Here is a 14,508-nt window from a genome sequence, read left to right on the forward strand (position 1 = left end):
TAGGGGTCGCTGGGAAAACAGAGTCGGTTTTGTGGGCTGCTATTGTTGCTTGCCTTAGCCCTGTATTCCCAGCACGATGGGAGAAACCCGCATAGAGCGATAGCCTCTTTGCCAGGGCATCCCCTCTGGGAAAGCACAGCATTCTTTGGGATCAGAGTCAGGTCTGTGGGATGCTGCCTGCTGCTTGCGGGAGCTAGTATCCACAGCACGGTGTGATAAACCCACATGGAGCGAAATCCTCTTGGCCTGGGCATCCCCTCTGCCTGAGAGAGAAGCGCGGTGGCGCCTGTGGAAAGAGCCTTAAGGGACACGTCTGTCACTGCAGAGCGACGGAAGCCAGGCTGCTAAGGAGACACGACGGGAAAATTAGGGCAGGGGAAAGGGCTCCACTCTGAGGAAGGAGTCAATGCAGAAAGCCTTTGGGCTCAAGGAGAGAGCAGCTCCTTGGCCACCTGTCCGTGATGGAGACATGGGCTAGCCACCACGCGCCTACCCTGAACTCGAGAAACAACTCCCAGAAAGAACTGGCCATCAGATGCCGTCTTTCACCAGGATGTGGAAGCTTGGCGGAGGCACGGGGTTTAAGGGGAAGGAGAGGGGACAGTCCCGCAAAGCTCCCTGTTCAGTGCACAGGGCAGTGTGCAGGGATCCTGTCACCTTCCTTTCCAGTGGGGAAAGCGCTGGCCTAGTCCGCGAGTCCTCCTGAGCGCCTGAGTAAAAGGCCAAGCGATGCATACACCGAGAGATGGTAGTGTGCATAGAGTGCCAATCTAGGCTATGCACGCTACTGCACGGTGGTGGCTGTGTCTGCTTAGTTCGGCCTGGCAGGGTGAACCCAGGACGCGAACATGGAGCCCGGGAAAGCAAGGCCCAAGAGGCACCAGCCCTCCCGCAGCTCTTCTTCCCTGACGCGACTGAAGCCTTGCTGAGGAAGCAGCGGCGAAGTGCTGTTCGCGCCAAGCCAAAGCCTCTGCGAAAGCACAGCATTTGCTGAGAAGTGTTTTGCGGGCTGCTGCTGCTTGCCTGAGCCCAGTCTCGCCGTGGGAGAAACGCGCATACAGCGAAAGCCTCTTTGACTCGGCATCTCCCATGGGAAAGCACAGCATTCGTTGGGAAATCACAGTTGGGTTTGGGGATGCTGCTGCTGCTTGCCTGAGCTAGTCTCCGCAGCACGGTGGAAGATACCCGCATGGAGCGAAATACTCTTTGCCCTAGCATCCCTTCTGCCTGAGAGAGAAGAGTGGTAGCACTCGTCTGTCACAGCGCTCCTCAGGAGCAAGTGTGGGGAACGAACAGCACGCCACCCCCAGGGAATAGAAGGAGCCCTTGGTCTTGGGGTCGGGAAACGCTCGGGAAGCCGAATGGCCTGCTGTGCACGAACAGCAGGCCAGTGGCAAGACAAGTGTCACCTGCTCTCTGTGCGGAGAGATGGAAGCCTGTCTGCTAAGGAGACATGAGGGGACGACTAGGGCAGAGGCGCGTGCTCCACTCTGAGGAAGGAGTCTGGGCAGAAGGCAGGCCTGACCTGTGCCTCTGGTCCCAAGGAGACAGCATCTCCTTGGCCACCTGTCCCAAGGGCCGACGGGCTTGCCCCCAGGTGCCATACCCGGAACTCGCAGAAAAAACCCCATGGAGAAACGGGCAGTCAGATGCTGTCTTCCACCAAGATGTGGCAGCTATGTGGGTGGCAGGGGGTGTGCCGGGGAAGGAGTGGAGACAGTCCCCCACAGTTCCCGATCGCAGTGCATGGGCCCTGTGCACAGATCCTGTCACCTCCTCCCTCCGGTAGTGAAGTCACTGGCTTAGACGCCGAGTCTGCCTGAGCGCCTGAGCAAAAGGCAAAGCCTTACCTAGGCCAGGAGAAGGTAATAGGCATAGAGTGCCATGCTAGGCTACGCACGCTGCTGCAGGGTTGTGACTGTGTCTGCTTAGTTCGGCTTAGCAAGGTGAACCCCGGGCGCGAACTTGAAGCCCGGGAAAGCAAGGCCCAAGAGGCACCAGCCCTCCCGCAGCTCTTCTTCCCTGACGCGACTGAAGCTTTGCTGAGGAAGCAGCGGCGAAGTGCTGTTCACGCCAAGCCAAAGCCTCTGCGAAAGCACAGCATTTGCTGAGAAGTGTTTTGCGGGCTGCTGCTGCTTGCCTGAGCCCAGTCTCGCCGTGGGAGAAACGCGCATACAGCGAAAGCCTCTTTGACTGGGCATCTCCCCTGGGAAAGCACAGCTTTCCTTGGGAAATCAGAGTTGGGTTTGGGGATGCTGCTGCTGCTTGCCTGAGCTAGTCTCCGCAGCACTGTGGAAGATACCCGCGTGGAGCGAAATACTCTTTGCCCTAGCATCTCTTCAGCCTGAGAGAGAAGAGTGGTAGCACTCGTCTGTCACAGCGCGCCTCAGGAGCAAGTGTGGGGAACGAACAGCACGCCACCCCCAGGGAATAGAAGGAGCCCTTGGTCTTGGGGTCGGGAAACGCTCGGGAAGCCGAATGGCCTGCTGTGCACGAACAGCAGGCCAGTGGCAAGACAAGTGTCACCTGCTCTCTGTGCGGAGAGATGGAAGCCTGTCTGCTAAGGAGACATGAGGGGACGACTAGGGCAGAGGCGCGTGCTCCACTCTGAGGAAGGTGTCTGGGCAGAAGGCAGGCCTGTCCTGTGCCTCTGGTCCCAAGGAGACAGCATCTCCTTGGCCACCTGTCCCAAGGGCCGACGGGCTTGCCCCCAGGTGCCATACCCGGAACTCGCAGAAAAAACCCCATGGAGAAACGGGCAGTCAGATGCTGTCTTCCACCAAGATGTGGCAGCTATGTGGGTGGCAGGGGGTGTGCCGGGGAAGGAGTGGAGACATTCCCCCACATTTCCCGATCGCAGTGCATGGGCCCTGTGCACAGATCCTGTCGCCTCCTCCCTCCCGTATTGAAGTCACTGGCTTAGATGCCGAGTCTGCCTGAGGGCCTGAGCAAAAGACAAAGCCTTACCTAGGCCAGGAGAAGGTAATAGGCATAGAGTGCCATGCTAGGCCGCGCACGCTGCTGCAGGGTTGTGACTGTGTCTGCTTAGTTCGGCTTAGCAAGGTGAACCCCGGGCGCGAACTTGAAGCCCGGGAAAGCAAGGCCCAAGAGGCACCAGCTCTCTCGCGGCTCTTCTTCCCTGCCGAGACAGAGCCAATGACCAAAGCCTTGCTCAGGAAGCAGCAACGAAGTGCTGTTTGCGCCAAGCTGAAAACCTCTGCGAGAGCATAGGAGTCGCTGGGAAAACAGAGTCGGTTTTGTGGGCTGCTATTGTTGCTTGCCTTAGCCTAGTATTCCCAGCACGATGGGAGAAACCCGCATAGAGCGATAGCCTCTTTGCCAGGGCATCCCCTCTGGGAAAGCACAGCATTCTTTGGGATCAGAGTCACGTCTGTGGAATGCTGTCTGCTGCTTGCGGGAGCTAGAATCCACAGCACTGTGTGATAAACCCACATGGAGCGAAATCCTCTTGGCCTGGGCATCCCCTCTGCCTGAGAGAGAAGCGCGGTGGCGCCTGTGGAAAGAGCCTTAAGGGACACGTCTGTCACTGCAGAGCGACGGAAGCCTGGCTGCTAAGGAGACACGACGGGAAAATTAGGGCAGGGGAAAGGGATCCACTCTGAGGAAGGAGTCTGGGCAAAAAGCCTTTGGGCTCAAGGAGACAGCAGCAGCTCCTTGTCCACCTGTCCGTGGTGGGGACATGGGCTTGCCACCACGCCCTACCCTGAACTCGAGAAACAACTCCCAGAAAGAACTGGCCATCAGATGCCGTCTCCTACCAGGATGTCGAAGCTTGCTGGCGGCACGGGGTTTAATGTGAAAGAGTGGGGATAGTAACCCAAAGCTCCCTATTCAGTGCAAAGAGCAGTGTGCAGGGATCCTGTCACATTCCTTTCCTGTGGGAAAAGCACTGGCCTAGTCTGCGAGTCCTACTGAGCGCCAGAATAAAAGGCCAAGCGATGCCTACACGGGCGATGGTAGTGTGCATAGAGTGCCATCCTAGGCTACGCACGCTACTGCAAGGTTGTGGCTTGTCTGTTTAGTTCGTACCGGCAGGGTGAACTCAGGACGCGAACATGGAGCCCGTGAAAGTGGGGCCCAAGAGGCACCAGCTCTCCCGCAGCTCTTCTTCCCTGACGCGACTGAAGCCATGCGAGGAAGCAGCGGCGAAGTGCTGTTCGCTCCAAGCCAAAGCCTCTGCGAAAGCACAGCATTCGCTGAGAAGTGTTCTGGCGGCTGCTGCTGCTTGCCTGAGCCCAGTCTCGCGGTGGGAGAAACCCGCATACAGCGAAAGCCTCTTTGCCTGGGCATCTCCACTGGGAAAGCACAGCTTTCCTTGGGAAATCAGAGTTGGGTTTGGGGATGCTGCTGCTGCTTGCCTGAGCTAGTCTCCGCAGCACAGTGGAAGATACCCGCATGGAGCGAAATGCTCTTTGTCCTAGCATCCCTTCTGCCTGAGAGAGAAGAGTGGTAGCACTAGTCTGTCACAAAGCTCCCCAGGAGCAAATGTGGGGAAGGCAGAGCACGCCGCCCCCGGGGAAGAGAAGGAGCCCTTGGCCTTGAGGTCGGGAAACCTCGGGAAGCAGGATAGACTACTGTACACGAACAGCAGGCCAGTGGCAAGACAAGTGTCACCGTCTCCCTGTGCGGAGAGATGGAAGCCTGTCTGCTAAGGAGACATGAGTGGATGACTAGGGCAGGCGTGCTTGCTCCACTCTGAGGAAGGAGTTTGGGCAGAAGGCCGGCCGGTCCTGTGCCTCTGGTCCCAAGGAGTGAGCATCACCTTGGACACCTGTCCCAAGGGCAGACGGGCTTGCCCCCAGGTGCCATACCTGGAACTCGCAGAAACAACCCCATGGAGAAACGGGCAGTCAGATGACGTCTTCCACCAAGATGTGGCAGCGTTGTGGGTGGCAGGGGTGTGCCGGGGAAGGAGTGGAGACAGTCCCCCACAGTTCCCCATCCCAGGGCACGGGCCGTGTGCACAGATCCTGCGCCTCCTCTCTCCTGTAGTGAAGGCACCGGCCTAGACCCCGAATCTGCCTGAGCGCCTGAGCAAAAGACAAAGCCTTACCTAGGCCAGGAGATGGTAATAGGCATAGAGTGCCATGCTAGGCCACGCACGCTGCTGCAGGGTTGTGACTGTGTCTTCTTAGTTCGGCTTAGCAAGGTGAACCCGGTCGCGGACTTGGAGCCCGGGAAAGCAAGGCCTAAGAGGCACCAGCCCTCCCGCGGCTCTTCTTCCGTGCCGCTAAAGAGCCAATGACCAAAGCCTTGCTGAGGAAGCAGCAGCGAAGTGCGGTTTGCGCCAAGCTGAAAACCTCTGCGAGAGCATAGGAGTCGCTGGGAAAACAGAGTCAGTTCTGTGGTCTGCTTTTGTTGCTTGCCTTAGCCTAGTATTCCCAGCACGATGGGAGAAACCCGCATAGAGCGAAAGCCTCTTTACCGGGTCATCCCCTCTGGGAAAGCACAGCATTTTTGGGAAATCAGAGTCAGGTCTGTGGGAGGCTGCCTGCTGCTTGCCGGAGCTAGTCTCCACAGCACGTTTTGATAAACCCGCATGGAGCGAAATCCTCTTGGCCTGGGCATCCCCTCTGCCTGAGAGAGAAGCGCGGTGGCGCCTGTGGAAAGAGCCTTAAGGGACACGTCTCTCACTGCAGAGCGACGGAAGCCTGGCTGCTAAGGAGACACGAGGGGAAGATTAGGGCAGGGGAAAGGGCTCCACTCTGAGGAATGAGTCTGAGCAGAAAGCCTTTGGGCTCAAGGAGACAGCAGCTCCTTGGCCACCTGTCCGTGGTGGAGACATGGGCTTGCCACCAGGAACCTACCCTGAACTCGAGAAAAAACTCCCAGAAAGAACTGGCCATCAGTTGTGGTCTTTCACCAGGTTGTGGAAGCTTGGAGGAGGCACGGGGTTTAAGGGGAAGGAGAGGGGACAGTCCCGCAAAGCTCCCTGTTCAGTGCACAGGGCAGTGTGCAGGGATCTTGTCACCTTCCTTTCCAGTGGGGAAAGCGCTGGCCTAGTCCGCGAGTCCTCCTGAGCGCCTGAGTAAAAGGCCAAGCGATGCCTACACCGAGAGATGGTAGTGTGCATAGAGTGCCAATCTAGGCTACGCACGCTACTGCACGGTGGTGGCTGTGTCTGCTTAGTTCGGCCTGGCAGGGTGAACCCAGGACGCGAACATGGAGCCCGGGAAAGCAAGGCCCAAGAGGCACCAGCTCTCCCGCAGCTCTTCTTCCCTGACGCGACTGAAGCCTTGCTGAGGAAGCAGCGGCGAAGTGCTGTTCGCGCCAAGCCAAAGCCTCTGCGAAAGCACAGCATTTGCTGAGAAGTGTTTTGCAGGCTGCTGCTGCTTGCCTGAGCCCAGTCTCGCCGTGGGAGAAACGCGCATACAGCGAAAGTCTCTTTGACTCGGCATCTCCCCTGGGAAAGCACAGCATTCGTTGGGAAATCACAGTTGGGTTTGGGGATGCTGCTGCTGCTTGCCTGAGCTAGTCTCCGCCGCACGGTGGAAGATACCTGCATGGAGCGAAATACTCTTTGCCCTAGCATCGCTTCTGCCTGAGAGAGAAGAGTGGTAGCACTCGTCTGTCACAGCGCTCCTCAGGAGCAAGTGTGGGGAACGAACAGCACGCCACCCCCAGGGAATAGAAGGAGCCCTTGGTCTTGGGGTCGGGAAACGCTCGGGAAGCCGAATGGCCTGCTGTGCACGAACAGCAGGCCAGTGGCAAGACAAGTGTCACCTGCTCTCTGTGCGGAGAGATGGAAGCCTGTCTGCTAAGGAGACATGAGGGGACGACTAGGGCAGAGACGCGTGCTCCACTCTGAGGAAGGAGTCTGGGCAGAAGGCAGGCCTGTCCTGTGCCAATGGTCCCAAGGAGACAGCATCTCCTTGGCCACCTGTCCCAAGGGCCGACGGGCTTGCCCCCAGGTGCCATACCCGGAACTCGCAGAAAAAACCCCATGGAGAAACGGGCAGTCAGATGACGTCTTCCACCAAGATGTGGCAGCTATGTGGGTGGCAGGGGGTGTGCCGAGGAAGGAGTGGAGACATTCCCCCACATTTCCCGATCGCAGTGCATGGGCCCTGTGCACAGATCCTGTCGCCTCCTCCCTCCTATATTGAACTCACTGGCTTAGACGCCGAGTCTGCCTGAGCACCTGAGCAAAAGACAAAGCCTTACCTAGGCCAGGAGAAGGTAATAGGCATAGAGTGCCATGCTAGGCCGCGCACGCTGCTGCAGGGTTGTGACTGTGTCTGCTTAGTTCGGCTTAGCAAGGTGAACCCCGGGCGCGAACTTGAAGCCCGGGAAAGCAAGGCCCAAGAGGCACCAGCTCTCTCGCGGCTCTTCTTCCCTGCCGAGAAAGAGCCAATGACCAAAGCCTTGCTGAGGAAGCAGCAACGAAGTGCTGTTTGCGCCAAGCTGAAAACCTCTGCGAGAGCATAGGAGTCGCTGGGAAAACAGAGTCGGTTTTGTGGGCTGCTATTGTTGCTTGCCTTAGCCTAGTATTCCCAGCACGATGGGAGAAACCCGCATAGAGCGAAAGCCTCTTTACTGGGTCATCCCCTCTGGGAAAGCACAGCATTCTTTGGGAAATCAGAGTCTGGTCTGTGGGAGGCCGCCTGCTGCTTGCCGGAGCTAGTCTCCACAGCACGTTTTGATAAACCCGCATGGAGCGAAATCCTCTTGGCCTGGGCATCCCCTCTGCCTGAGAGAGAAGCGCGGTGGCGCCTGTGGAAAGAGCCTTAAGGGACACGTCTGTCACTGCAGAGCGACGGAAGCCTGGCTGCTAAGGAGACACGAGGGGAAAATTAGGGCAGGGGAAAGGGATCCACTCTGAGGAAGGAGTCTGGGCAAAAAGCCTTTGGGCTCAAGGAGACAGCAGCAGCTCCTTGTCCACCTGTCCGTGGTGGGGACCTGGGCTTGCCACCACGCCCTACCCTGAACTCGAGAAACAACTCCCAGAAAGAACTGGCCATCAGATGCCGTCTCCTACCAGGATGTCGAAGCTTGCTGGCGGCACGGGGTTTATCGTGAAACAGTGGGGATAGTAACCCAAAGCTCCCTATTCAGTGCAAAGAGCAGTGTGCAGGGATCCTGTCACATTCCTTTCCTTTGGGAAATGCACTGGCCTAGTCTGCGAGTCCTACTGAGCGCCAGAATAAAAGGCCAAGCGATGCCTACACGGGCGATGGTAGTGTGCATAGAGTGCCATCCTAGGCTACGCACGCTACTGCACGGTTGTGGCTTGTCTGCTTAGTTCGTACCGGCAGGGTGAACTCAGGACGCGAACATGGAGCCCGTGAAAGTGAGGCCCAAGAGGCACCAGCTCTCCCGCAGCTCTTCTTCCCTGACGCGACTGAAGCCGTGCGAGGAAGCAGTGGCGAAGTGCTGTTCGCTCCAAGCCAAAGCCTCTGCGAAAGCACAGCATTCGCTGAGAAGTGTTCTGGCGGCTGCTGATGCTTGCCTGAGCCCAGTCTCGCGGTGGGAGAAACCCGCATACAGCGAAAGCCTCTTTGCCTGGGCATCTCCCCCTGGGAAAGCACAGCTTTCCTTGGGAAATCAGAGTTGGGTTTGGGGATGCTGCTGCCGCTTTCCTGAGATAGTCTCCGCAGCACGTTGGAAGATACCCACATGGAGCGAAATACTCTTTGTCCTAGCATCCCTTCTGCCTGGGAGTGAAGAGTGGTAGCACTAGTCTGTCACAAAGCTCCCCAGGAGCAAATGTGGGGAAGGCGCAGCACGCCACCCCCGGGGAAGAAAAGGAGCCCTTGGCCTTGGGGTCGGGAAACCTCGGGAAGCAGGATAGACTGCTGTACACGAACAGCAGGCCAGTGGCAAGACAAGTGTCTCCGGCTCCCTGTGCGGAGAGATGGAAGCCTGTCTGCTAAGGAGACATGAGGGGACGACTAGGGCAGGCGTGCGTGCTCCACTCTGAGGAAGGAGTTTGGGCAGAAGGCCGGCCGGTCCTGTGCCTCTGGTCCCAAGGAGAGAGCATCACCTTGGACACCTGTCCCAAGGGCAGACTGGTTTCCCCCATGTGCCATACCTGGAACTCGCAGAAACAACCCCATGGAGAAACGGGCAGTCAGATGACGTCTTCCACCAAGATGTGGCAGCGTTGTGGGTGGCAGGGGTGTGCCGGGGAAGGAGTGGAGACAGTCCCCCACAGTTCCCCATGCCAGTTCACGGGCCGTGTGCACAGATCCTGCGCCTCCTCTCTCCTGTAGGGAAGGCACCGGCCTAGACCCCGAATCTGCCTGAGCGCCTGAGCAAAAGACAAAGCCTTACCTAGGCCAGGAGATGGTAATAGGCATAGAGTGCCATGCTAGGCCACGCACGCTGCTGCAGGGTTGTACTGTGTCTTCTTAGTTCGGCTTAGCAAGGTGAACCCGGTCGCGGACTTGGAGCCCGGGAAAGCAAGGCATAAGAGGCACCAGCCCTCCCGCGGCTCTTCTTCCGTGCCGCTAAAGAGCCCATGACCAAAGCCTTGCTGAGGAAGCAGCAGCGAAGTGCGGTTTGCGCCAAGCTGAAAACCTCTGCGAGAGCATAGGAGTCGCTGGGAAAACAGAGTCGGTTCTGTGGTCTGCTTTTGTTGCTTGCCTTAGCCTAGTATTCCCAGCACGATGGGAGAAACCCGCATAGAGCGAAAGCCTCTTTACCGGGTCATCCCCTCTGGGAAAGCACAGCATTCTTTGGGAAATCAGAGTCGGGTCTGTGGGAGGCCGCCTGCTGCTTGCCGGAGCTAGTCTCCACAGCACGTTTTGATAAACCCGCATGGAGCGAAATCCTCTTGGCCTGGGCATCCCCTCTGCCTGAGAGAGAAGCGCGGTGGCGCCTGTGGAAAGAGCCTTAAGGGACACGTCTGTCACTGCAGAGCGACGGAAGCCTGGCTGCTAAGGAGACACGAGGGGAAGATTAGGGCAGGGGAAAGGGCTCCACTCTGAGGAATGAGTCTGAGCAGAAAGCCTTTGGGCTCAAGGAGACAGCAGCTCCTTGGCCACCTGTCCGTGGTGGAGACATGGGCTTGCCACCAGGAACCTACCCTGAACTCGAGAAACAAGTCCCAGTAAGAACTGGCCATCAGTTGCCGTCTTTCACCAGGATGTGGAAGCTTGGAGGAGGCACGGGGTTTAAGGGGAAGGAGAGGGGACAGTCCCGCAAAGCTCCCTGTTCAGTGCACAGGGCAGTGTGCAGGGATCCTGTCACCTTCCTTTCCAGTGGGGAAAGCGCTGGCCTAGTCCGCGAGTCCTCCTGAGCGCCTGAGTAAAAGGCCAAGCGATGCCTACACCGAGAGATGGTAGTGTGCATAGAGTGCAAATCTAGGCTACGCACGCTACTGCACGGAGGTGGCTGTGTCTGCTTAGTTCGGCCTGGCAGGGTGAACCCAGGACGCGAACATGGAGCCCGGGAAAGCAAGGCCCAAGAGGCACCAGCTCTCCCGCAGCTCTTCTTCCCTGACGCGACTGAAGCCTTGCTGAGGAAGCAGCGGCAAAGTGCTGTTCGCGCCAAGCCAAAGCCTCTGCGAAAGCACAGCATTTGCTGAGAAGTGTTTTGCGGGCTGCTGCTGCTTGCCTGAGCCCAGTCTCGCCGTGGGAGAAACGCGCATACAGCGAAAGCCTCTTTGCCTCGGCATCTCCCCTGGGAAAGCACAGCATTCGTTGGGAAATCAGAGTTGGGTTTGGGGATGCTGCTGCTGCTTGCCTGAGCTAGTCTCCGCAGCACGGTGGAAGATACCCGCATGGAGCGAAATACTCTTTACCCTAGCATCCCTTCTGCCTGAGAGAGAAGAGTGGTAGCACTCGTCTGTCACAGCGCTCCTCAGGAGCAAGTGTGGGGAACGAACAGCACGCCACCCCCAGGGAATAGAAGGAGCCCTTGGTCTTGGGGTCGGGAAACGCTCGGGAAGCCGAATGGCCTGCTGTGCACGAACAGCAGGCCAGTGGCAAGACAAGTGTCACCTGCTCTCTGTGCGGAGAGATGGAAGCCTGTCTGCTAAGGAGACATGAGGGGACGACTAGGGCAGAGGCGCGAGCTCCACTCTGAGGAAGGAGTCTGGGCAGAAGGCAGGCCTGTCCTGTGCCTCTGGTCCCAACGAGACAGCATCTCCTTGGCCACCTGTCCCAAGGGCCGACGGGCTTGCCCCCAGGTGCCATACCCGGAACTCGCAGAAAAAACCCCATGGAGAAACGGGCAGTCAGATGACGTCTTCCACCAAGATGTGGCAGCTATGTGGGTGGCAGGGGGTGTGCCGGGGAAGGAGTGGAGACATTCCCCCACATTTCCCGATCGCAGTGCATGGGCCCTGTGCACAGATCCTGTCGCCTCCTCCCTCCCGTAGTGAAGTCACTGGCTTAGACGCCGAGTCTGCCTGAGCGCCTGAACAAAAGGCAAAGCCTTACCTAGGCCAGGAGAAGGTAATAGGCATAGAGTGCCATGCTAGGCCGCGCACGCTGCTGCAGGGTTGTGACTGTGTCTGCTTAGTTCGGCTTAGCAAGGTGAACCCCGGGCGCGAACTTGAAGCCCGGGAAAGCAAGGCCCAAGAGGCACCAGCTCTCTCGCGGCTCTTCTTCCCTGCCGCGACAGAGCCAATGACCAAAGCCTTGCTGAGGAAGCAGCAGCGAAGTGCTGTTTGCGCCAAGCTGAAAACCTCTGGGAGAGCGTAGGAGTCGGTTCGAAAACAGAGTCGGTTTTGTGGGCTGCTATTGTTGCTTGCCTTAGCCTAGTATTCCCAGCACGATGGGAGAAACCCGCATAGAGCATTAGCCTCTTTGCCAGGACATCCCCTCTGGGAAAGCACAGCATTCTTTGGGATCAGTGTCAGGTCTGTGGGATGCTGCCTGCTGCTTGCGGGAGCTAGTCTCCACAGCACGGTGTGATAAACCCGCATGGAGCGAAATCCTCTTGGCCTGGGCATCCCCTCTGCCTGAGAGGGAAGCGCGGTGGCGCCTGTGGAAAGAGCCTTAAGGGACACGTCTGTCACTGCAGAGCGACGTAAGCCTGGCTGCTAAGGAGACACGAGGGGAAGATTAGGGCAGGGGAAAGGGATCCACTCTGAGGAAGGAGTCTGGGCAAAAAGCCTTTGGGCTCAAGGAGACAGCAGCAGCTCCTTGTCCACCTGTCCGTGGTGGGGACATGGGCTTGCCACCACGCCCTACCCTGAACTCGAGAAACAACTCCCAGAAAGAACTGGCCATCAGATGCCGTCTCCTACCAGGATGTCGAAGCTTGCTGGCGGCACGGGGTTTATCGTGAAAGAGTGGGGATAGTAACCCAAAGCTCCCTATTCAGTGCAAAGAGCAGTGTGCAGGGATCCTGTCACATTCCTTTCCTGTGGGAAAAGCACTGGCCTAGTCTGCGAGTCCTACTGAGCGCCAGAATAAAAGGCCAAGCGATGCCTACACGGGCGATGGTAGTGTGCATAGAGTGCCATCCTAAGCTACGCACGCTACTGCACGTTGTGGCTTGTCTGCTTAGTTCGTACCGGTAGGGTGAACTCAGGACGCGAACATGGAGCCCGTGAAAGTGAGGCCCAAGAGGCACCAGCTCTCCCGCAGCTCTTCTTCCCTGACGCGACTGAAGCCGTGCGAGGATGCAGCGGCGAAGTGCTGTTCGCTCCAAGCCAAAGCCTCTGCGAAAGCACAGCATTCGCTGAGAAGTGTTCTGGCGGCTGCTGCTGCTTGCCTGAGCCCAGTCTCGCGGTGGGAGAAACCCGCATACAGCGAAAGCCTCTTTGCCTGGGCATCTCCCCTGGGAAAGCACAGCTTTCCTTGGGAAATCAGAGTTGGGTTTGGGGATGCTGCTGCCGCTTGCCTGAGATAGTCTCCGCTGCACGGTGGAAGATACCCACATGGAGCGAAATACTCTTTGCCCTAGCATCCCTTCTGCCTGGGAGAGAAGAGTGGTAGCACTAGTCTGTCACAAAGCTCCCCAGGAGCAAATGTGGGGAAGGCGCAGCACGCCGCCCCCGGGGAAGAGAAGGAGCCCTTGGCCTTGGGGTCGGGAAAACTCGGGAAGCAGGATAGAATGCTGTACACGAACAGCAGGCCAGTGGCAAGACAAGTGTCACCGGCTCCCTGTGCGGAGAGATGGAAGCCTGTCTGCTAAGGAGACATGAGGGGACGACTAGGGCAGGTGTGCGTGTTCAATCTGAGGAAGGAGTTTTGGCAGAAGGCCGGCCGGTCCTGTGCCTCTGGTCCCAAGGAGAGAGCATCACCTTGGACACCTGTCCCAAGGGCAGACTGGTTTCCCCCATGTGCCATACTTGGAACTCGCAGAAACAACCCCATGGAGAAACGGGCAGTCAGATGACGTCTTCCACCAAGATGTGGCAGCGTTGTGGGTGGCAGGGGTGTGCCGGGGAAGGAGTGGAGACAGTTCCCCACAGTTCCCCATCCCAGTGCACGGGCCGTGTGCACGGATCCTGCGCCTCCTCTCTCCTGTAGTGAAGGCACCGGCCTAGACCCCGAATCTGCCTGAGCGCCTGAGCAAATGACAAAGCCTTACCTAGGCCAGGAGATGGTAATAGGCATAGAGTGCCATGCTAGGCCACGCACGCTCCTGCAGGGTTGTGACTGTGTCTTCTTAGTTCAGCTTAGCAAGGTGAACCCGTTCACGGACTTGGAGCCCGGGAAAGCAAGGCCTAAGAGGCACCAGCCCTCCCGCGGCTCTTCTTCCGTGCCGCTACAGAGCCAATGACCAAAGCCTTGCTGAGGAAGCAGCAGCGAAGTGCGGTTTGCGCCAAGCGGAAAACCTCTGCGAGAGCATAGGTGTCGCTGGGAAAACAGAGTCGGTTCTGTGGTGCTTTTGTTGCTTGCCTTAGCCTAGTATTCCCAGCACGATGGGAGAAACCCGCATAGAGCGAAAGCCTCTTTACCGGGTCATCCCCTCTGGGAAAGCACAGCATTCTTTGGGAAATCAGAGTCGGGTCTGTGGGAGGCCGCCTGCTGCTTGCCGGAGCTAGTCTCCACAGCACGTTCTGATAAACCCGCATGGAGCGAAATCCTCTTGGCCTGGGCATCCCCTCTGCCTGAGAGAGAAGCGCGGTGGCGCCTGTGGAAAGAGCCTTAAGGGACACGTCTGTCACTGCAGAGCGACGGAAGCCTGGCTGCTAAGGAGACACGAGGGGAAGATTAGGGCAGGGGAAAGGGCTCCACTCTGTGGAATGAGTCTGAGCAGAAAGCCTTTGGGCTCAAGGAGACAGCAGCTCCTTGGCCACCTGTCCGTGGTGGAGACATGGGCCTGCCACCAGGAACCTACCCTGAACTCGAGAAACAACTCCCAGAAAGAACTGGCCATCAGTTGCCGTCTTTCACCAGGATGTGGAAGCTTGGAGGAGGCACGGGGTTTAAGGGGAAGGAGAGGGGACAGTCCCGCAAAGCTCCCTGTTCAGTGCACAGGGCAGTGTGCAGGGATCCTGTCACCTTCCTTTCCAGTGGGGAAAGCGCTGGCCTAGTCCGCGAGTCCTCCTGAGCGCCTGAGTAAAAGGCCAAGCGATGCCTACAC

This window comes from Mustela lutreola, chromosome 17 (assembly GCF_030435805.1).
Source record: "Mustela lutreola isolate mMusLut2 chromosome 17, mMusLut2.pri, whole genome shotgun sequence".
Taxonomy (NCBI): domain Eukaryota; kingdom Metazoa; phylum Chordata; class Mammalia; order Carnivora; family Mustelidae; genus Mustela; species Mustela lutreola.